Source organism: Phalacrocorax aristotelis, chromosome Z (assembly GCF_949628215.1).
Source record: "Phalacrocorax aristotelis chromosome Z, bGulAri2.1, whole genome shotgun sequence".
Lineage (NCBI taxonomy): Eukaryota > Metazoa > Chordata > Aves > Suliformes > Phalacrocoracidae > Phalacrocorax > Phalacrocorax aristotelis.
In genome coordinates this window covers 60,128,458-60,152,529 of record NC_134311.1, presented here as the reverse complement: position 1 = coordinate 60,152,529, position 24,072 = coordinate 60,128,458, and positions in this window count along the sequence as shown.

Genomic DNA, 24,072 nt, shown 5'->3' with positions numbered 1-24,072 from the left:
TTGTGCTCAGTGAAGGAGTCTGAGCAATTACCAGAGAAATACAAGAACAGCGAGTTCCCACAAACAGGTGTTTTGTATAAGCAATGGCAATCACAAAAACTATTCTTTCCTTATTCAAGCAAGACAGGGGAACTTGAAAGCGCCCATTTAAAACATAACAAAATTAGAGAAACAAAAACACTTCTAAATTGTGTTGTGGGTATCACCTAACAATTTTTGGCTTCTTTACCAAGCCAGGGTGTCAAACACAGGTAGTTTGGGAACAGGGTATGCCCATTTGCTAGCGATGGAGCATTATGCAAAAAAAATTGATTTTCTGTTCTTACTCCCTAGCATACCTGAAGTGTCCTGTTACTGACAGGACCAGCTCTCAGCTGGGCACTGGTGACAGTCAACACACCTAAAGCATGGAAAACCCTGAGGAAAAGCCCAGGAGAGTCACACTACCACAGGGCGAGCCTCAAGTCAGAGTGGTGATGGGCTTACATCTTCCCTTTCCTCCTTGAGGCTTTGGTGGAAGATTTAACTAAAGCAGGAGTGTTATGGCTGAGGTTACTTTTTTTGGAGGGTGTAGCTGCTTTTGTTCATCCTGCATTTTAGGGGTCAACATGTAATAAAAGAAATCATCTGCCTACCAGCTTACATTTTGGTGCCCTAAAGGACTCCCACCATGCATGGTCAGCAAGGCCCAGGAGGCAAAGTGGGGCACCAGAGTCCTGTCGGGTGATGCACTGGCAGCCTTAGACAGGTTCATAAGTGAAGCCCAGAATTTGACTCTGTGTCAGAGTGATGCCTGGGAGCAGCTTTCCATCCCAGGACCCCTTACTGAATTTATAGGAAAATTGCAGTGATATTAACAACTGCTTATAAAGCTATTGAGATGGGTTAGCTAAGAGTAAATGAAACAGGAATCTTTGAAACCATTTTAAAAATCACTCTTATATCTGAGATGAGTTCCAGTAAAGGCCTGCTTCCACTGAAATGAGGGAGAATTATCTGCCACTAGATCAAAGGAGAGCTGGTTTAACGAGAATATATCTATGTCAGTCCATTTTCTCTTGTTGCCTGTCAGACATCCCAGTGGTGCCAAGGGACCTATCTGACCCCGGGTAATATCTTGTCTCTTGCAAAGTCCCTGCACAGCAGTGCAGATGGTGGGTCAGGAGCAGGAAGTCTCTTCTGAGCAGACCTGCCCATCTCTGCTAGCAGAAAAGGTTTTGAGCAAATGTGCATTCATTTACACACCTTCCAGCAGCAGTAACAATCACCTCACTATCCAACTACACTCCAAACAGGGAGTTTAAATGGAGTTAATCTCTGAGTTGCCTTATTTGTAAAATCAAAGTATCTCTGGTATCATTTTGGTGGTCACAAATTCCTTGGAGGGGATGAGGCAGGCCTACTGCGCACTTGCTACTTGCTCTTTGCCAGTGTATCAAAGGTAATTGGAGAGGCAAATTGTTTTCAACATTATCTCTTGTAATGCAGGTATTCTTTTTCATACTTTTTTTTCTGAAAAAGCTGCAATGCTGTCCTCAGTTCTTAGATGCCTCACATCTACTTGAACATCTCAGGCTAGTCTAGCGCTGGTCAGAAGACATGACCTTTAATCCTGAATGCTACTGAACTACCTGACCTAATCCAGGAAAATATTTAACAGAATCACTTAATTGAGCATGTATAGATGCATTGCATAACTAAATCTCTCCAGAAAGTGTTTTTTATTTTCTAAGGAGATCATTATTCTATAAAATAAAGGTTTGGGTTTACTGAAGCCATTCACTTGAACACAGGACCAAAAATACAACTTTAAAAGTGAAAAAGCCTTGCTACTTTCTAACTTGAAAAAAGAACCATGTGTTGACTATTTAAGAAAAATCATGTGTTGAGGATATTGACATATTCTTTATCTTACACTGGAAAATTTTAACACTACCTGTCTTTATCTAATCAACATTTATCTCCTCTCTCTGGAAATATTTCAGCCAATAAAGATATGAAGACAATAAAAGAAGATGTGTTACAATGTAAAGTAAAAGCAAGTGAAGAGCCTTACAACTGTTAAATTTGTGAATTTTATTTATTCATAGTGGTAAATGTTACAGAATTTCACTGGCCCGCATCCATAGCACTGTTTCCTTGAGGGCAAGGAATCGCAGGGTTTAGTTTTATTACTTCATGCTGCTACCCAAATACTGGATGGCTGCCAGTGTCTTAATGTATGTTGTTTTGGGCCTGGATACTACTTGGGTGTCTTTCTAGAAAGGCTTTTTTTTGTTTGTTTGTTTTGGTTTTTTTTTCTTAAAAAGCTGTTTTAAAAGTTTGGTTACTGTTTGCATTTCTAAATGTGTAAGTATCTTAGTAAGCATAGACATATGTATCTATGTAATGTGATCTATCTTTATTTCCCACCTATGGCTGTGCATACATTCATTTTACTTAAACAGTTCTTCTGGTCCTGCGTGGCCCCTTACCTATTCCAGAAAGAGTGTTAGTGATAGCTTTCAGATGTAACTCCCCAGCTAGAAAACAATGTGACATAGAGAGGGGGTATTTTTGGTCTGAATGGGGTATTCAGGAGGGGAGGAAAAAGTGGGAAGGTGTGTCCAACAGGCAACCCAAGCAGGGCTTATGCTGGCTGGGGGACTTCGCAGCCTGCAGAAGAGTCATAGCAGGCACAGGACCTCCTTGCAGTGCCTGCCTGACCTCTAAACTCCCCCCAGTGCTAGGTCTAACCTGAGGCTGACTGTCCCTGTGGCTTACCTTTGAGAAACATTAATTTTAAGCATCATGGGTAAAACCAGACTCTTTTTTTGCCTTATAGTGTTTATTATGTGTCAGAAACCACAGAAGCACCTCAGAATGGTCACATAGGAATTACGACTTCTTCCCCCCTAAAGGTGGCAGGATCAACAGCCCAACTGAAGTGCATCTACACCAGTGTATGCAGCATGGACAATGAACAGGAGGAGCTGGAAGGCATTGTGCAGCAGCAAAACTATGATATAGCTGCAATTACAGAAACATAGTGGGATGACTTGCACAACAGGAGTGCTGCAATGGATGGCTATAAACTCTTCAGAAGGGATAGGCAAGCAGGAGAGGCTTCGGGGTGCCCCTGTATGTTAGTGAGTGTTTTGACTGTCTAGAGCTTAATGATGGTGACAATGGGGTTGAATGGTTATGGGTAAGAATCAGGGAGAATGCCAACAAGGCAGGTATCATGGTGGAGTCTGCTATAGACCACCCAACCAGGACGAAGAGACAGATTAAATATTCTATAAGTAGCTGGGAGAAGTCTCATGGTCACTAGCCCTTGTTCTAGTGGGGGACTTCAATTTACCAGATATCTGCTGGAAATACAACACAGCAGAGAGGAAACAGCCTAGGAAGTTCCTGGAGTGTGTGGAAGATAACTTCTTGACTCAGCTCGTGAGGGAGCCAAGTGGGGAAGGAGCCCCACTGGACCTGTTATTTGCAAACAAAGAAGAACTTGGTGGTGGTGTGATTGTTGGAGGCTGTCTTGGGCATAGTCATCATGAAATGACAGAGTTTTCAATTCTTGGAGAAATAAGGAGGGGGGTCAGCAGAACTGCTACCTTGGGCTTCCAGAGGGCAGACTTTGGGCAGTTCAGTGCTGCCCTTGGGAGGCAGTCCTGAAGGGCAAAGGAGTCCAGGAAGGCTGGGCATTTTTTAAGAAGGAAATCTTGAAAGCACAGGAGCAGACCGTCCCCCTGTGCTGAAAGACAAGCTGGCAGGGAAGAAGACCAGCCTGGCAGAACAGAAAGCTTTAGCTGGAACTTAAGAAAAAATGGAGAGTTTATGACCTTTGGAAGAAGGGACAGGCAACTCAGGAGCGCTACAAGTATGTTCTAAGTCTATGCAGGGAGAAAATTAGAAGGGCCAAAGGGCAGCTAGAACTTAATCTGCTTACTGCCATAAAGACAATAAAAATGTTTCTGTAAATACATTAGCAACAAGAGAAGGGCTAAGGAGAATCTCTATCCTTTATTGGATGCAGGGGGAAACCTAGACACATAAAAGTCTATGGGACCAGATGGGATCCACCCAAGGGTACTGAGTGCTCTCCAAGCCACTTTCAATCCTTTATCAGCAGTCCTGGTTAACATGGGAGGTCCCAGATGACTGGAGGCTTGCCAATGTGACACCCATCTGCAAGAAGGGCTGAAAGGAGGATCCAGGGGACTACAGGCCTGTCAGCCTCACCTTGGTGCTGGGGAAAGTTATGGAGCAGATCATCTGGAGTGCCATCATGTGGCATGTACAGGACAACGAGGTCTTCAGGCCCAGGCAGCATGGGTTTAGGAAAGGCATGTCCTACTTGACTAACTGATGCCCCTTTATGACAAGGTGACCCCCTTAGGGGATAAGGGAAAGGGTGTGGCTGTTGTCTACCCAGACTTTAGTAAAGACTTTGACACCATTTCCCACAGCATTGTCCTGCAGAAACTGGCTGCACATGGCTTGGAGAGGTGTAGTCTTTGCTGGGTAAAAAACTGGCTGGATGGCCAAGCCCAGAGAGTTGTGGTGAATGGAGTTAAATCCAGTTGGTGGCCAGTCATGAGCGGGATTCCCCAGGGCTCAATATTAGTGCCAGTTCTATTTAATACATTTATCAATGATTTGGATGAGGGGAGAGAGTGCACATTCAGTATGTTTGCAGATGACACCAAGCTGGGTGGAAGTGTCAATCTGCTTGAGGGTAGGAAGGGTATACAGAGGGATCTGGACAGGCTGGATCAATGGGCCAGGGTCAGTTGTATGAAGTTCATCAAGGCTGACTGCCAGGTCCTGCACTTGGGTCACAACAACCCCATGCAATGCTACCAGCTTGGGGAAGAATGGTTGGAAAGTTGCCCAGTGGAGAAGGACCTGGGAGTGTTGGTGGACAGCTGGCTGAACATGAGCCAGCAGTGTGCCCAGGTGGCTGATAAGGCCAACAGCATCCTGGCTTGTATCAGGAATAGTGTGGCCGGCAGGAGTAGGGAAGTGATCATGCCCCTGTACTCAGCACTGGTGAGGGAGCACCTCAAATACTGTCTTCAGTTTTGGGCCCCTCACTACAAGAAGGACATTGAGGTGCTGGAACGTGTCCAGAGAAGAGCAATGAAGTTGGTGAAGGGTCTAGAGCACAAACCTTATGAGGAGCAGCTGAGCATACTAGAGTTGTTTAGTCTGGAGAAGAGGAGGCTGAGGGGAGACGTTATTGCTCTCTATAACTACCTGAAAGGAGGTTGTAGTGAGGTGGGTGTTGGCGTCTTCTCCCAGGTCACTGGCGTTAGAACGAGAGGCAACAACTTCAAGCTGCATCGGGGAGGTTTAGATGGGATATGAGGAAAAATTTCTTTGCTGAAAGGGTTGTCAGGAATTGGAACAGTCTGCCCAAGGACATGGTTGAGTTACCATCCCAGGAGGTCTTCAAAAGACAAGTGTTACTTAGGACCATGGTTTTGTGGTGGATTTAGCAGTGCTAAGGTTAGTGGTTGGACTGATGATCTTAAACATCTTTTCCAACCTAAATGATTCTATGATTGTATGATTTTCTGAATTGGTCTGTAACCTGCCAGCTGCAGGTACTACAGTACGAAAGTGCATCAGGTTGTAATGACAAAGGAGCACAAAGAGAAAATAATCATGATGGGAAAAAGCAGATTCCTATAATTTCAGGATAAAAAGTTAACAGAGCAAGTTAAAAATATCTATGTAGAAAAGAGGCATCACCTTGAGATCAGTTTATGACCTTATTTACACCATCAGCACCCTATCACTGGGGTCAGCTCTCTGGCATTTGTACCATTTCCAGGAGAGATCACTCTTTTACGTGTGTGCTGAGCAGCTGGCCATGAGGTCCCTCAATGGTGACAGTGGCCTCCTTCTGTCCCTGGGGTTTACAGCTGGACCACACAGGGAGCTGCGCACCTCTGTGTGAATATCAGCCTTGACCCCTCAGTGCTGGCTGCTTGTTGCTGTCTCAACCAATGGCTTTGCCAGGTCCATCCCTCTTCAAAGTGTTAAAAGACCTGGTGCCCCACTTCTTGTGTGGTTGGTTCTGGGTGTTGGCCAAAACCACAGGTATCTTTACAGGGGCTGGAAGTTAAGCAACATGTGGTTCTTTTTTGGGTAGATTGATCTAGCCACACACATGCCAAGAGGCCCATTTGTGATATGCTTTTTTACCTCATTTTCCTTAGCACCAACCCTACATCTCTGCAATGTCCTTTCCCCACCATCAGCCACCCTTCCCTGATGGCATCTACTACTATGCTCCCTTGCCCAATGAGCTGCTCACCCAGGATTTCTCTCAAACTGCCTTACACAGTATTGCCTGAAAAGATGACTCTCATATCACCAAAGATAGGTTTCCACTGCAAAATTCTGACATCCAAATGAGTTTAAAATTTCATCTTTCTCTGCTGCTGTCTTGGTGACTGTGCAAGTTGTGACTAAAGCAATAATTGACAGGTTTTGGCAAGTGCAGATTTTTGAGTGACTGTTGAGGACACTGATGCCCAGAATAACTATATAAAACAGTAAATATAAAATGGTTTAAAGAGAAATTGAATGAGTCACACTTATCTTTTACATGAAGAGATAAAACATGTCCATTTTTGCAGACTTGTTCCATCTTAGGGAGAAGGAACATGCAGATCCTTGCATCTCATATTCTGCCATCAGTTAGTAGGGAAATCAGCTGTCTTCAGTGGGGATACGTGGGTATAACTGAGGCCAGTATTTAGGCCTATATCTCCAATCTCACTGAAAAATGTGTTAATTTAAAAATAAAACAAGGCTCTGGGAATTTTTCAGGATCCTATTAATTAATTTCAGAAGTTCCATTAGTTTGATGGAAGAAAGGCCATACACTATAATCATCTGCCAGCTGATGACTTGTGATTTTGAAGTATATTTAGGGACACAGTCTCAGCCTCTGGCTCCTTTGCTTTACTGAGTAACCAGAGAGTCTAAAGTGCCCTCCAAAGACCCTCACACATATTGGCTTGGATGTTCTCCACCAGTTTCCCACTCCTGTCATCATCACCTTTCAAAGGAAAGGGCACAGCAGATCTCCCTGGTAGGTACTCCAGCACTGGGTAAGTATGGCAAAACATATCTTTTAGGGAAGTCCATAGTCTGCTGTAAACTACATCAGACTGCGTTGTCTCCAGGAAAGATTAATGATGGGGAAAGAGGACAACAAGCTCTTCTGTGTCTGTTCATCTGCCCAGAGCACCTCTTCCTTTGGCTGGGTACACAATCCCACAAGGATTTCTTCCAAAGTGCCACCTTGAGAATAGCATCACTGGCTGCTAGGTTTGTCACATCCCACTGGCTCACAGATGCAATTTGCTTCATGTACAAATAAAATCTTGTCTTCCCTCAGTCCTGGTCTTAAAGACTCAAGTGAATTTGACAGCCAGTCTTGGATCTTTTTCTTTTGCTCTGGTAATGACATGTGAAAGTGAAAATTCAAAACTTTCCATAGAAATTCTGTCTTGCATATGTTACTTTTCTTCTTTATTTAGAGACGTAGCCAAACATGGGAGTTTACTGAGAAGCTGACTGTATCCCAGGAGTTGCCAACACCAGGGACCAGAGCTTTGTAGATGCATGAACAAGGGAAGACAGAGCTGTGGCTGATGCTACTCCTGCTGAAACCAACAGCCAAACCACTGCCATGCCAGGACCAGCACTGAGAGAAGAGTGGAACTGTTGGTATGCAGAGCTGAGATGAACTGACGCTGGTGGTAGCAAATGAGACATGAAGCAACAAAGGGTATGGTTGAAAAGGATAGGGTCTAGTCTTGGCTGTACAGGGGGAAGGGGAGTCCTATAGCTGCGTGGGACCTTAGAGTCACAGAATTATAGAAAAGTTTGGTTTGGAAGGGTTATTTAAAGGGATGTAGTCCAACCTCCCTGCAATGAACAGGGACATCTTCAAGTAGATCAGGTTGCTCAGAGTCCCAGCCAACCTGACCTTGAATGTTTCCAGGGATGGGGCATCTACCATCTCTCTGCTCAGTCTGTTCCAGTGTTTCACCATCCTCATTGTAAAACTTTTTTCCTTATAACTAGTCTGAATCTATCCTCTTCCAGTTTAAAAACATTACCTCTTGTATCACTACAAACCCTACTAAAAAGTTCGCTCCCACCTTTCTTGTAACCCCCTTTTAAGTACTGAAAGGCCGTGGTAAAGTCTCCCCAGAGCCTTCTCTTCTCCAGGCTGAACAACCCCAGCTCTCTCAGACTGTCCTCATAGGAGAGGTGCTCCAGCCCTTGGATCATTTTTGTCACCCTCCTCCGGACCCACTCCAACAGGTCCATGTCTTTCCTATACTGTGACTCCAGAGCTGGACACAGCACTGCAGGTGGGATCTCACCAGAGTGCAGCAGAGGGGCAGAATCACCTCCCTCGACCTGCTGGCCACGCTGCTTTTGATGCAGCCTAGGATACAGTTGGGACTTCTGGGCTGGGAGTGCACGTTGTTGACTCATGTCCAGCTTTTCATCTACCAGTACCCCCACGTCCTTCTCCACAGGGCCTCTCTCAATCCCTTCATCCCCCAGCCTGTATTGATACCAGGGGTTGCCTGGACCCAGGTGCAGGACCTTGCACTTGTCCTGGTTGAACCTCCTGAGGATCACATGGGCACACTTCTTGAGCTTGTTCAGGTCCCTCTGGTTGACATCCTGTCCCCCAGGCATGTTAACCACACCATTCCGCTTGGTGTTGTCTGAAAACTTGCTAAGGGTGCACTTGATCCCACTGTCTATGCCATTGATGAAGATAGTCAACAGTACTGGTCCCAGTGCAGACTCCTGAGGGACACCATTCATCTCCGATCTCCACCCAGACTCTGAGCCATTGACCACTACCCTCTGGATGTGACCATCCAGCCAATTCATTAACAATCAAACATGAAATCCATACCTCTCCAGTTCAGAGAGCTGTGTGGGGCTGTTTCAAAGCCTTACAGAGGTCCAGATAGGTGTCATCCGTAGTTTTTCCTTTGTCCACTGATGTAGTCATTCCAGTCATTCTATACAGAAGGCCACTAGGTAGGTCAGGCAGGACTTGCCCTTGGTGAAGTGATGCTGGCTGTCTCAATCACTCTGTGTCCTCCAGTTGGCTTAGCATAGCTTCTAGAAGGATCTGTTCCATGATCTTCCCAGGCACAGAGGTGAGGCTGACAGTCAGTAGTTCTCAGGGTCCTCCTTTCTACCCTTTTTAAAAATGGTGCAATATTTCCCTTCTTCCAGTCCACAGGGACTGCACCTGACTGCCATGACTTTTCAAATATAATGGAGAGTGGCTTGGTGACTACATCTGCTGATTCCCTCAGGACTCTGGGATGCATCTCATCAGGTCCCATAGACTTGTGTATGTTCAGGTTCCTCAGGTGGTCATGAATGTGATCTACCCTTACAGTGGGAGGGGCTTTGCTCCCCCAGTCCCAGCCTTGATCTCCACCTACTCAAGAGGTGTAGAAAGAGAAGTTGCCAGTGAAGACTGAGGCAAAAAAGTTACTGAGTGCCTCAGCCTTCTCCTCATTTGTTGTTACCAGTTTGCCAGATACGTTCATCATGGGGGGTACACTTACTCTGAGCTGCCTTTTGTGGCTGACACACCTGTAGAAGCCCTTATTATTCTTTGTGTCCCTTGCCAGCTTCAGCTCCAGCAGCACCTTGGCCTTCCTGACCCCACCCCTATACAAATGGGCATCGCACCTATACTAATCCCAGGATATCTGTCCCTGCTTCCACTGCCTGTGCATTTCCTTCTTGCCCTTTAGTTTGACCAGCAGGTCTTGACTCATCCATGCTGATCTCTTGTCCTCCTTTCCTGATTTCTTATACCTGGGGATTGAGAGCTGTTGTGCTTAGTGAAAAGTGTCCTTAAAGATCTGCCAGCTCTGATCTGCTCCCTTGCCTGTGAGGGCAGTTTCCCAGTGGGTCTTAGTGACTAATTCCTTGAAGAGCTGGACTTTTGTTTTCCTAAAATTCAGGGTCCTGACTTTAGTCTTCACCTGACCCATATCCCTCAGAACTGCAAAATCCAGCAGTACATGAGACTGTAGCCCAAGTTTCCTCCAATCCTGATGTCACCCGTTAGCTCACTTGTATTGCATCCTTTCTGGTAGGCCTGTCTATTACGTGGCTTAAGAAGTTATCCTCAATGCATTCTAGGAGTCTCCTGGATTGCCTACAGCTTGTGGTGCTACTTTTCCAGCAGATGTCAGGGTAGTTGAAGTCCGCCAGCAGGAAGAGAGCCTGTGAGCACAATGCTTCCGGCAGGAAGAGTAAGAAGGCTTTGTCAATGGGTTCCCTTTGATTGGGCAGCCTGTAGTAAACACCAGCCGCAAAGTTCCCTATGTTGCCTTGGTCTCTAATTCTTACCATGAGCTTTCAAACTGCTTGTGGCAGTTCTTCAGAGACAGCTTTTCACAACCTATCCATTTCTTGACATAGAGGGCAACCCTCCACCCCTTCTTCCTCGCCTCCCCCTTCTGAACAACCTGTAGCCATTGATAGCTGCACTCCAGTAATGGGATTTGTCCCACTAAGTTTCAGTAATGGCAACTAGGTCTTATGCTTCTGGCAGCACATTGGCTGCCAGCTCCTCCTGTTTTTTACCCATGCTGCGTGCATTGCTATAGAGGCACTTCAGTTGGGCTGTTGGCCATGTCACATCTTTAGAGGAACACACCTTAATTCCTTTGAGATATTTCACCACTGTTCCCCTGTTGATTCCTATTACCTCAGGATCTGCTGGCTCCTATTCTAAAATAGGACATCTTTACCCAAATGTCACTGTTATCTAAGATATATCAGATACATCTTGGCAAATCTTTGCAATTAAGAGGTTAAGATGAGCTGTACCCTTGAAAATTAAGAATGACTTAGATATAGCTCAGCTTTCCAGACAAAGAGGACTTCTGGCTGCCAGGCACAAACTAGCAATGTTTAACTCTAAGTTCAGGAGTTTTCAAATCACCAGCTATGGGGGGCCCACTTAGTTTAATGAGCTGTACAGATGGGACAGAGTCAGTTTAGTGACATGCCACTGTCGCTCAATATATAAAATATAAAAATAATAAAATAAAAATATTTTTTCACATTTATCTTTAAAATACCTGCTTAATCAATAGCAATGAACATAGTGACTACCTTCGGAATTACATTGGAGTCCATTCATTTTAACACTTGTCAACGAACTCTTAAACAATATCACCAAAGACAATTCATCAAGTATATAGGTATACCTCATCCAGGAAGCTTGATAAGAGAATGGCCAGGAGGGAAAGAGTTGTGCCAGTTTCACTAAGTAAGACCCATTAAATAATGAAGATACCTCTTGCACTGCCCTTCTCCTCTTGGAGACTTCGGCGATACATCATTGCCTCCCAAGATAACACTGCCCCAATAAAATCAATATGTCCTTGTCTTCTACATCAGACATCAGTATCTAGGCACTTTAAGTTTTATGTCTCTGTTGAACTCAGTACAGGTACAATGACACTGGATAGAAGAGAATAAGCCCCCTAAAATAGTTGTGGCTGTAGAAAACATAAGGGAAAACCTGGTGTGGAAAAAACACTTCAAAAAGACGATTTCAGCTTACCTGTGCTGGTTTTGGCTGTGACAGAGTGAATTTTCTTCACAGTAACTAGTATGGGACTATGTTTTGCATTTGTGCTGAAAACAGTGTTGATAATACAGGGGTGTTTCAAGTACTGCTGAGCAGGGCTTACACAGGGTCAAGGCCTTTTCTGCTCCTCACCCCACCCCACCAGCGAGTGGGCTGGGGGTGCACAAGAAGCTGGGAGGGGGCACAGCCAGGACAGCTGACCCCAGTTGACCAAAGGGACATTCCATACCATATGACATCATGCCCAGAAATAAACTAGGGGGAAGATTAACTGGGGGTCCACCGCTCAGGGACTGGCTGGGCATTGGTCTCACTTTTACCTTTGCAATTCTCTTCCCCCATCCTGCTGGGAGCATGGAGTGAACGAGCATCTGTGTAGTGCTTTGTTGCTGGCTGGTGGTAAACCATGACATTACCTCAGTCTAGACTAAGTCCATCACTTTTCCCCATATTTGTACCATTCCCATGCCCAGAAATCCCTTGGAGCTACAGGCTGACCGTCAGAGTTAGAAGTGATCAGCACAGAGGACAAGGGCTCCTAAACAAGATAATTAGCTCCAGCTGGCTTAGACTGAAGCCACAACTAACAGTAATAATTAATAGAAAACCTTATGGGAAATGTGTCATTTCAGATACTTATCAGCCATGTCCACCTGATCTCTGGCATGCCCTGCACTGTTGCATCAGTGTGCAAGGGTGGGATGCTGATTGCAGCCAGCTGCTCTGCCTTTGCAGCTGCTTGCCTAAGGCCTTCTGAACCCCCTGGCATTTCTTGCATACTGACTTGCTTCTAAGTTTCGTATGATATATTCCCCTGGGGGTGACAAATTTGTGTTGTCTACAAGGGTACCCCTGCTGATATTACTGCTGTCGGCAAACTTTGTTTCCCATTCTAGATGCTGGCAGAGTCATTCTGGAAAGTGGAGAGAAATATTGGGTACTCGATATAGATGTTGAGGCTTTTAATGTCACCTTATATACTTGCAAATTCCCATGGGCGAAGCAAGTATGTAAAGTGACATGTTTTCCATCTTTCCCTTTGAAACATGAGTTTCAAACCATGCTGACATTCCAGCTTTGGGTGCTCAGTGGGACAAAACTTTAGCACATGACACCCATGCTTCATTACCCACATCCAGGCAATGCAACATGCAGACTAGACTCCAGCTCCACAGCCTGGTGCAAACCAGCAGAGAGCCCTGCGGGTGGGAGTCCCCTGTTCCCTAGGGTTGAAGTCATAGCAGATCTCCCCTAAAGGCTTCCCTGTGCCCTGAATTCACCTCATCCCCTAAGCACTGCTGGGTGCTTAGGAGAATTTCTTCCCTCTAGGACAGAGCTGACAGCCATAAAGAGAAAGTGTAAGAAAATATCCTGCTGTGTTCAGCTAAATTAGAAAATTAAAGTACAGAAGGCCAAAGAATTTCTTGATTACTTGGTTAATTCAAAGATCTCTACATTTGGGGATTTTCTTATCCTGAATAAATGTAGCGTATTTTTAAACATTTCTCTTTCCTTTGCATCTTTAAGCAAGCAGCATCTATACTGTTTAGCCACACTGTTTAAAAAATTCTCCTGTGTTACTGGGGGCACAGGAGTTACTAAGGAATGACAATTGTCCCTTTTAACTACCATTACTAATTGGGCATGAGAAAGTTCCATCTTCTGTTGATTTAGATTGGTCCCTTAGTTTCAGTATTTTTAATTACATGAGTTATTGTACACCAGTTTAGTGGCAGCTCTTTCTTTGTGTTAACTCTTTCATTTGCAATTTCCCACTGGAGATCTGAAGTCAAGACACTGATCTGGAATACAAATAGTCACCATGGGCAGTTTCTGCAGACCAGAATAAAGTTACTAAAAGGAACTAGTGGCTTCATTTTGATCTGCTTATGCATCTTTTCCCTGGAAGGAAATCAGAAGACACATAAGATTGCATTTACATAATAATGCCCAACACTAGGGTTCTGACTTGCACATATTGCATGGAAAATAAAAGGGTTAATTTAGTCCTCTAATCTACTGTTTAAACTGAATTATTTTACATGTCTTCATTTCATTAATGAATTGGTAATTTTTACATGCATCTCCTTCCCTATTGCTTTTGTTTAAACCTCCTGGTGGGGAAGGATAGATTAATTTTGTTGTGCCTTAATGAAACTGTATGCTACATTAGACTTAACCATTTGGCACGCGCTGCCAACATCACCATTATGCATAATGAATTACTTTTTGTGAGTCCCAAACTAACACAGACCTTTGATGTTCCTCTGTAGATATTGCAACAACACAGCTGGCACCCATACCAAGTTCAATCATTACCTTGAACTTACATGGAAACTTAGAGCTTGACACAAGAACGCAGAGTTTGAAATTTTTTCATAAAGAAATGGGAAGTTGACTTAAAAAAATGCAAATGCTTTCAGAAGAAGACGTGGAAAGCTCATTAAGTTTTGTTATTATCTACCATTAACTGTGTTTGATGCACATATGCGTGTGGGTGGGTGTGTATGCTGCATCTGCAGCCACACACAGAACCCCCAACAAGGCAGCATGTGCTTTACGTCGGAACAAGCCAACCTCCCTGCCCCCTGTGCAGTTTACCTGCATGTACATGCATCATGCAGATTAACATATGTGAAAGCTGCTGAAGCTTTTAACATGCGAACTCTTCACCTCAGCAGCCAATCTGCTGACTCTGACGGGATTTATCTTGCTCAGCTTGCTGCCAGTGAAGTGACATAGGGAAATAATTGATTAAACATGCCAACTAAGCTCCCGTCTCCCAGGTCCACAGTCCCGCCATCTTCAGTTCCTTAGTTTGCTGTTCATTAAAGGTGCTCATCCTGTTCATCACCAGGGCACCATATGCAGTTCTTCAAGAGTCAGGCATTTGGCGGCTCCTTTCAACACTCCTTCAGACAGCTGGCTACACCTGAGGACATGAGGATCCCCAGGTGTGACCTGCAGCAGCAGAACCCTTTCCCAGGAACATGGAGTTGAGTTATCCAAAGAGAGGAGAACTAAACATCGTCCCATGCACGTACTTCTGTGCCTTGTACCAGGGCCAGTTAATGTCTGGCCATTGCAGCTCAACCACCATCAAACCCACATCTGTCATCCCATCCATCTGGGACATCTCACTGTCAGGAGAGTTGAAAAAGTTGTTTGTCAGGAAGGAACAGAAGTTGTCTGAACCAAGAGACAAAAGTGACATATCCCAGAATGTGTCTGTTAGTCACTAATTGGTTGATGACCTTCTACTGGCAACATCTGCCTTGCTGTTTTGTCTGTCTCCACCACCTCCATGTCCTCTGAGCCCTCAGCTCTGCCTCTCTCACATGTCCCCTCTGAGCTTTGGTCACCACCCTGTCCTTGCTGGACAGAATAAAGTCAACCCTGAAGCAACACTGAACCCTCAGGTAAAGATCAGGAACTCTGTGGGGATTATTTTATTGGCTATATCCTCATTTAAATTATGAAGAGCTTAATGTGACTGTGAGAGGAGTTCCATGCCTAAGCAAGACAAGCAGAGTTTGGACCAGTGTTTCTGAAGTGGATTGAGTGTAAGAATTATAATAATGCTTTTGTAATACAAAGAGATTTCCTTTTCTCCTGGTAATAGGAGATGTTTTCATATTCACCTCAGTGATTGTTGTCCCAAACTATCTTTTTATCTTTATAACCTTAAAATCCTCCTAAAAGTTCTACATGTGTAGGAAACCATCTCTTTTGTGGCAGGGTTTAGTCAGTTGGATCTAACTATAAAGCTGACCCTGCTCTGAGCAAGACCATGGGGTGGTTTCCAGAAGGTCCTTGTAGTTGAGCAGCCTCTGTGACCTCCAGGGGCAATATCCAGTAGATTTTCTCCAAACTTTTCACCCAAACTTATAGAGGTGGTTTCCATGTACACGTAAAGGCGGCCTTTACTTCATGAAACAGCTGGAGGAAGGAGTTGTACCTTCATCTTCTCTATCTTACTAGAGTGATTAGTTCTTTCCCCAAGACCCAGTTATATTTCTACTTTTGCCTTAGAAGATTAATTTCCTTTTGAGAATTGAGCCTTACCTACCACAGCCTAGGCTCTTTTTGACTAGGAGAGGATGTTGCCATAATGAACACTTACAAAGAAAACATGGTTTGTAATAAGAATACCTTGCATTCTTATTCTTCTTCTATGACTATTTACTTATCCTTTGCAGCCAATACATAAAATACATAAACAACTTTTAGAGGGGGACTGGGCATCAGCCTTCCCACTCCCTCCCTGACTCCTACCTCTGCCACCCATTCTGCCCATAGACTTTCCTGACTGCTGCCCTTATCCTGCCAGGCATGCCGAGCCTCACCAGGGCTGCCTGCTTCTCCCCCAGACCTGACGTAGACAGGTTGGCTGCCTTTTCCAGTGGCTGGATGCCTAAAATGGAGAAGGTGCTCCACAATCCTGTGTCAACAGAGTCTTTCTTAAACATACAACATCGTATAATTAAATGTGTATCTCTAAATATAAAAACATACATACATACACACATATAAGCATATAAGTGTGTGTATGTATATATGCATGTGGCCATATATAAATAGCATTTCCAAAGTTTTTCCCTTGTAACCAGTGATGGTACCCTTCTAATTGGGGAATATTTTTCTCCTTTCTGAGCAGACGTGTGCTGGTTCAGTCTTGCAGATGCCATCCATTGCTTCTGAACATGTGTATGGAAGACAGCCTTTTTAATATTCTCCTGTAATCAGCTCCCAGGAGCCCAGACTCTGAATTTGTGAGAGGTACAAGTATTGTACAATGAACCAGCACAGACATAGGACTCAGAAATTGCCCATAACTTGTCTGTGCCAATATAGCTGTTACAAACACCAATGTGTGTGATAAGCTGAACAAGGTTCTTGGACAAAATCTGGCACCAGGCAAAACAAATCATAGGGAAAGCCAGTTCTGTAAAGCCTTTACTGATCAGTGTTTAGAACTCATCAATGAAAATACAGAGCTATTAATCCTGCACATATTTCCTGCAATTTTTAACTGCAGACATTGAAATTAATAGGTACAGTGCAAGACTGCAAGCAGGGACACTGGCCATAAAATTAGATTTGTAGAGATATACTTTTATTCAAATATCCTTGAAAAATGCAAACAAAAATGCTTGGCAACACCAAGGTAAATCAAACATTTTCCTCAGCTGGCAAGGTTCTCTTTTCAGAAATCCTTCTTTGTTTGCCAGTAGACAATATTAATGACAAGGACTGGACCAGAAGGGAATTAATGTACAAAAACTGCATTAAAGTTACATTAAGGTGTACATTGTAAAGTCTGATTTACTTTAGATTAATGAAACTGAGGAAATTTATTGTCAAAGTTGAGCCTCTTGGCTGACACTCTCTATTTAACTCACACTGGACTGCTCAGTCACTGAGGATTTGGGGATACGGAACTTCAGCCCTTTCACTCCATGCCTTATGGTGCTCAGGCCCAAACAAGCAACTGTCTGCTGCCTCCACTGATCTGAAGGGAGGTCTGCCAACCTCCCTGCAAATCTATGTGTGGTGTCTGCTGCAAATGCCTTAAGAAGCTAACTTGCGTATTTGCAGAAACGTTGCACCGCAGTTATGTTGCTGTTTTTTTGGTTTTACGTTCAACTTTAAGAAACAGTTGGTGCCAGCTGAAGAAAAGTGAAAGACATGAACCTCTGTGACCCCAGTGCCAGCAGGTGGGCTCATCAGAGTGCCCTGCTTAACACTCCTCATCCTGAGAAGCTGCAGAGGAAACTGGTGAGCATGCAGTGATTGCAGATTGGCTGTCTAGATGTGCCAGAGTGAAAGATAGCATAACAACCCTACTGAATGAAGTTTTCAGTCTACGTACAGAGATACAGAAGGTTATTCCAAGATAGGAGCTATTCCTATCAGGAAAAAAACAATAGCTTAATTTCCAAGGCCTATGAGATTCTGCTCCATCCGATGGGAGTAATGGACTTGGAGCCTTCGGAAATACTGTAGATAACACACAGAGGAGCACCTAGGTGGTTATGCAGCATGCAGAGCAGCCTTAGAAACCCACAGACCATATGTTGCATCCTAGAGGTAAATCAGCTATGAGGGAGCTGCATGTAATGTTGGGTATCAGGATACCTTGGTTATATTCTCAGTCTAGGGATTAGACTTGGGTTCACAGATCATGTAATCGGGACTTTCAATTTGGCACACAGAGGCAATTGACTTAGATATGTCACTTTAGAGACCTAGGTTCTGTTCCCTGGCAGAAGAGCATAAAGCCTAGCTCAGTAATGACGGTGATGTCTTGTGGAAATATTAGCAACGGTCTTTGGAAGAGATACTCTTAGAAATTCTGGCTTTCAGCCCAATACAACTTTATTTCTCTTACACAGTGTCTTAAACAGGGAAGTTTTCCTCTCACATTTTGCTTTCTCTGCAACAGGCACAGGAGGAAGTGTGACATTTGGCTACCCATGAAGTTAAGGATTTTCACTGTAGATGAAAGGCAAAATGTAACCCACTGTCTTGAGGTGAGATTGTCTTTTTATGGATTTTAGACCCCTTAGAGCATTCATATCACTCAGGCCAATATTTTGTGTGGTGTGGTGCCTGTGGTGAAGCAGTAAAGCCCATGTTCAGGTGAAGAGGAAGTTTTAGAGGGTCTGACTATTTCCCTGCCCCAATGGTTTCTACAGAACAGGGCTGGGAAGATTTGATGTGAAGTCCTGTACTTCTAGTCAGATGCTTGTCACTGAGCATCAGCTCTTACTTTCGTGAAGGGAGATGAAGTGGAAGCTGCTGGAAACAGGGGCAATCCCAATGAGAAGGCCAGTAGAAACTGACCCTGGGGAAAGGGCCCTTGCAGACCTCACACAGAGATCTTCTGTAGCAGCATTACTTAACTGTCAGCATCTAGGTGGACAGATGGGCGCAATCTGGTGCCCAAGTAGTACAGGGCCCCTGAGCCAGCTTTCCGAACCACACCAGCTCTCAGCTTCGTCATGCACCCCAACGTCAGTACGCAGGGCAAGCTGGAGACCGCAAGCCTGCCTCATTAAAGCAGGCTTGTTTGAGTCACTGTGTTACCCACACAGTCTGGGTGACCCCCAGCTGTTTCTCTCTCAGCCCCAGATCTGCCATTTTCCTTCTGCTGTATCTCAGTCACCCCAAACTTATTATTGCACAGAACTGTGGACCACCATCATGCCTTGCTTCCACCAAAAGCCAGTAATGAGTGGAACGAACACACTCTATCCGGATGTTTGTGTCAGGCTGCTGATGTACAAACTGATATTGAATTACAGTTTCAATGAATAAAGGTAGTGGATCGTGAAATGCAGATGGTGAGTCACCAGTGCTAGGGGCACATTTACCCCTTTTTCTAAGGTGCACTAGGGGCTGTCATTGGAGCACAAACTGTCTCCCAAAAAGTTAGATTAAGGGAGACATTTTACCTTTGATCTCAGGGGTATGCAAACTAGGAGTAGTTTTATTTCATTTCTCCAGCATCATCTCTTTTAAACTCTTGTTGACTGTTTTGAAAATTGGAAAGAAAAGCTTTTATTTGAATTTTATGAGTTGACTTGAGTTAGCATGACTTTTACATGGCTGGTTAAAATCAAGCTATATCTCCTGCCAACAAATGTGGCAAATCTAAAAACAGGATACTAGGACACCTTAAAAATGCTGTGGTATTCTAAATGCATGTAGTGAGTGAAGGAGGTATCTCCATCTTTCCTGGCTCTGACGTGTTCCCACTGCCTCTCTTGCATCAGATTTCATAATCAAATTGTTGAGAAGTACGTAAGACCAGCCTTCTGACTGGTCTGGTGAAGAACCAGTTACCAAAACGGGAATGCCTGAGTTTTGCTCTTAATGTGCTATTCTGGGTAAAAAGTGGTCAGTCTTACACAGGTGCAGCAGAGTTGCACTAGAGGCCTAATGATTTTTGGGGCAGCTAAAACCAAGGACCACAAAAGCATCACAACCACATCCAAAAGCAGAAGCTTCAGAGCTGCCCAACCCCCAGACCTTTGTTCAGACTAAGATACAATGTCATTTTTAAGTTTCCTAGTTTAACGGCAAGAACGGTTTTTTAAAGATCATTTATGTTCATACTTTAAAGAAATGGAAGATTTTTCTTGTGGTGTAATATTCCTCTTAACTAGCACAAAATTCACCAGAGGGCCAGAATAAATCTCTTTCAAAAACATACAAACATTGACATTTATTTATCCAGCAGACAAGAGCCAGAGCCATGCTCTTGTATTCACACTGGTCAACTGTGTAAATACAGTAGATAATCCTTAAAACTCATATAATACACTCAACAGACTGCAATGGTTTTTTTTGCCTTTTTTTTTTTTTTTAACCAATGTTTGGTGCATGAATGCAACAGATGCTAGTAAGTAGTTTCAAGAATGAAAAAAGAAAGTCCTGGAAATGAACCAGTCCCAGTCCCATAACAGAGGTACGAGGCCCATGTGGAAAGGGCCATCTCCACTAGGCCATCTCCACTAATAGACCTGGCTTTTCTCCATTAGCTTTGGTCCCATTCACAGGAACCAGCAACGCATTGTCAGTATAGGCCATCAGTGGCTGTTTACATCCAAACTAATTTAATTTCTGTTTCACAATTCTATACACATAGATTGTTATAATGACCCTGAACATCGTCTTTTTTCAGGCCCTAAATTGAAGTTTCGATTGGACTGTAATTGCCTAGTGAGAGAGGACCTACTCCAGAGATATCCCTCCTAGCTCCAAACTGGGAGTGGGAATTGGGACTGCTCAGCTCAGCCCAAAGTATTGAGATCCCCAAGCTTTGGGTCCAACAATTTATAGAAACATGAGAAATCATCACTATGTGCCTTTCTGCCTCTCCACATTTAGGTCTAACTTTACTCCCAACAATGGCTTAGAGGTTAATTTCAGTGGGATCCTTCCTGGATCTTGCCTGGTCATTGGTGGCATGAAACATGACAAAACAAGATGATGTGAAGGAAGAGAAGAAAAAGAGCACTGGCCCTCTTTGCTTCAGCTCCTGGATGTTCCCATGTGCTCCATATACCGCTCCAGCATTTGACCCTGCACACCTGAGCAAGCAGTATGACAACACACACCCTTTGCATACACATAATTTTGATGCAGGAGCTGGTGTACACCTATCACTAACAGTGGGGAAGAGTGGGGAGAAAATGAAACCTTGAGCTAACCCTTTGCTCATTGGTGGCGTTCAGTGTCTGCCACACAAACTGGCATTTTGTATAGATGTTAACCAAAATGTGTCCCTTTGCCAACTGCGTTATTGCAAATACTCTTCAGGGAACTGTAGTGGTCCCTGTAGGCTCTCACGACTTCCCAGCCACTGCAGAAATCACAGCAGGTGAAAAGGTGGGCAAGACATGATTTTGCTGCCATTCCTTCCATATTTTTATATATTTCTTGGAGACACCTCATTTCTGTTCTTTGTCAATGCTGTGATGCCCAAGTAACTTACTATCATTTTTCAAATTACTGGATACACTCTGCAACAAATATGCTTATTTTTTATATTTACTGTAAATGTATTATTGCAAGAAAGAAATTTCTATTATTTCACTGCTAAATTACAGATACCAGAGTAGGGAAATTTGGGGTTGTATTTCCTTCAGCATGTAGATAGCTTTTAGACAGCCATTTCAAAGTTTTCTTATTGGAAAGAAATGGAATTTTCTAATGCATGCTTGTTATTTCAGAGTTGATGGAATATGTGTTCCCTGACAACTCGGATATTTTGGAGTATCCTATTCAAGAAAAAATTTAGGAACTTTTTATAGTCATAGATTTCCTTAGGGTATTATGGTTATTGAGCTTCTATTTACTCTGTGCAGCATGGGAAGGGATTCGTATAATGTTTGTACAAGTTGAAACAGTTTTAAAACATATTAAATACGTTCATATTAGCAACTAGTTATGAACTATGAAGCCAACGATTAAAGCTTATATATGAGATTAAGAATGGAAATGGATATGAGTCACAAGCACTTCTGATGTGGAGAGGGACAGCAATCATTTAGATGAGACAACTTTTGGGTGGATAAAAAAATTCCTGTTAGCTTTAATTTGGCACTGACCCAACCAATTTAAAATATATTTTGTTATTCTATGATTCTGTGGTTTAACAAATTCTGCTTCTATTCCATTTTAAGATAATTGAAAAACCCCGCTCAAATGACTTCTCTACCATAGCAGTGCAATGTCATTGATGCAACTTTCACAGCTGAAAGGAAAATGGGACACGTTATCTCAATATTTAAATGGTTTTCAATGTTTTATTAGACATTTTTAAGTTTTTGCTGTACTTATTCAGGAAGTTTTTATGTGGCCCCTCAGCTCAAGAACAGTATGTACTAGAATGCCTTTTGATAACAACTGCATTAACTCGACCTTTCAAAATAAACTTTTCTATCTATCTGCTATGACATGAGAAGTGTTGTTCTACTTAATAGATAGTAGTCTTCATTGACATTTCCTGTATGAAAGTCAGACTTTTGGAGCAGTATTCTCATTTCTTTCTGTGCATTTTTAATACCGTTTCTTTTACCAGCTAGGACATAAAGTAACTGTTATTGTCAGAAACTGCTTTTATTTTCCCTTCCAAAGCATAGAATAATAATTATGCACTTTCTGTCTCTTAACATCCAGCAGGATCCTGTTCCAGCTACCAGTGGTTTTAGAGCTGACTTTGCTGGGTGCATGACTGAGCCCATGGTGGGCAGGACTATGCACATAGCTCATTACCACTGCACTTTGGCCTTGCCCTCACTGAGCGGGGTCCTCAGGAGAGGACTCTGTGGTTGCAATGTGGGACAGGTGTTACATGCCATGGGGCTGCAGAGATGGGGTGGTATCACCCATGATCGCAAAACCTGCCATTGTCATACAAGCGCTTGCTTTCCCACAGCCATGGGCAAGACACTAACTGCGGCAGAGCCACAAACCCTCCAGTGAAGGTCCTTACTGCAGAGCTGGTCTGTCAAAACTGCACAGCAGCCAGTGTTGGACTGCTGGGCAGCGATGCTGCTGGAGGAGGCTGGACTGCCTGCATGTTTGGATGATGCTCAGACAAGTGAGAAGTCCAGACATCTGGGGAAAGAAAAGTTGGAAATATAAGGACAGGCAAAGAAGTGTTTTCAGATCGACCAGTGAAAGAAGGTGCAAAGAAAATGAGCAGAGAAACAAGACCTGATTTCAGCTGCAGCCTCATCTAGCCAGTCTGTTGGAATGATGCTTTACTGAGTTGCTGCAATACAGGACCAGGCTGTATGGGTTGAACACACTGGTTATGACATTTTCAACTAATGCATTAACAGTGGTGGCACAACACAAGAAAGCTTGTAGCTTCACACTGAGTGATGCAATGTAAAGAGCAGTGAGTTCAATGACAATGGGAGCCTCATTCCTGAGTTTTGGGCAGGGGACTGGTGGTGTGGAAAGAAGTGATGCTTTAGCACCCTATGGCCAGCTTTCTGGAAGGACCTGAGGCAGGGTTAGGCTATGACCCTGCAGGCAGCTGCAGAGCTATTAACTTCTGAATTAAAGTGGTGGGCGGCACCTTTAGGAGCAGACAGAAGGTTATGAGGTGCAGCATGGGAGAAGGAGAAAGCTGTGAATAAAAAAAGAGAGACAGTAGAGAGAAGACAGCAAAAGAGTCCTTCAGCAGCAGGAAAAAGGACTCTGTTCCTTAAAAACATGGGGTGGTGGCTGAAAGAGACATAGGTCACATCATTTCCCAGAAAGAGTATAATTTTACAGGAATCACTATGTAAACCCAATGGAGATGAGCAGGGGTCCAGTGAGTGCTGCAGGTTGTCAGAGCCAGCCCCAAGGGAGGGTGCAGTATCAGCTACAGTTAGCTACTTGGACATATTTCTGCACCGTGGAAAAAAAAATGGTCTTTTTGCTATCAGATTCCTCTTCAGGTCAAATAACCTAATTTGAAATTACCTTTAGCAGCAAATGCAGAGGCAGTTTAACACAACATTGGCTCACCAGTATGTCTTTCTCTTGTCTTACAGCCTCTCTGGGTTGACACACAGGAAGAGGAAAGAAATTCAGGAAAGAGGCTTCTGGGGGTTATTCTCTGCTCCTTCCTTTTCATCTGTTATACTAACATTAAGTGACATGTTTTGGTATTTTCAGCTATAAGTTCTTAAGACAGCTTCTATGGGAAACCTGCATAACCAGAGGACACAGTCCCGTTTCCACTTTTCAAAGTTAGAAACAAACAAACAAACCTGGAAACTGTTTTATTGTGGAGAAACAGACACAAAGAAGTAAATTACTTTTACAGCATCTTCTAAAACTGTTAAATTATTAAAAAGAACAGAAATTGGAAAGTAGCACCTTTTAAAAAAAGG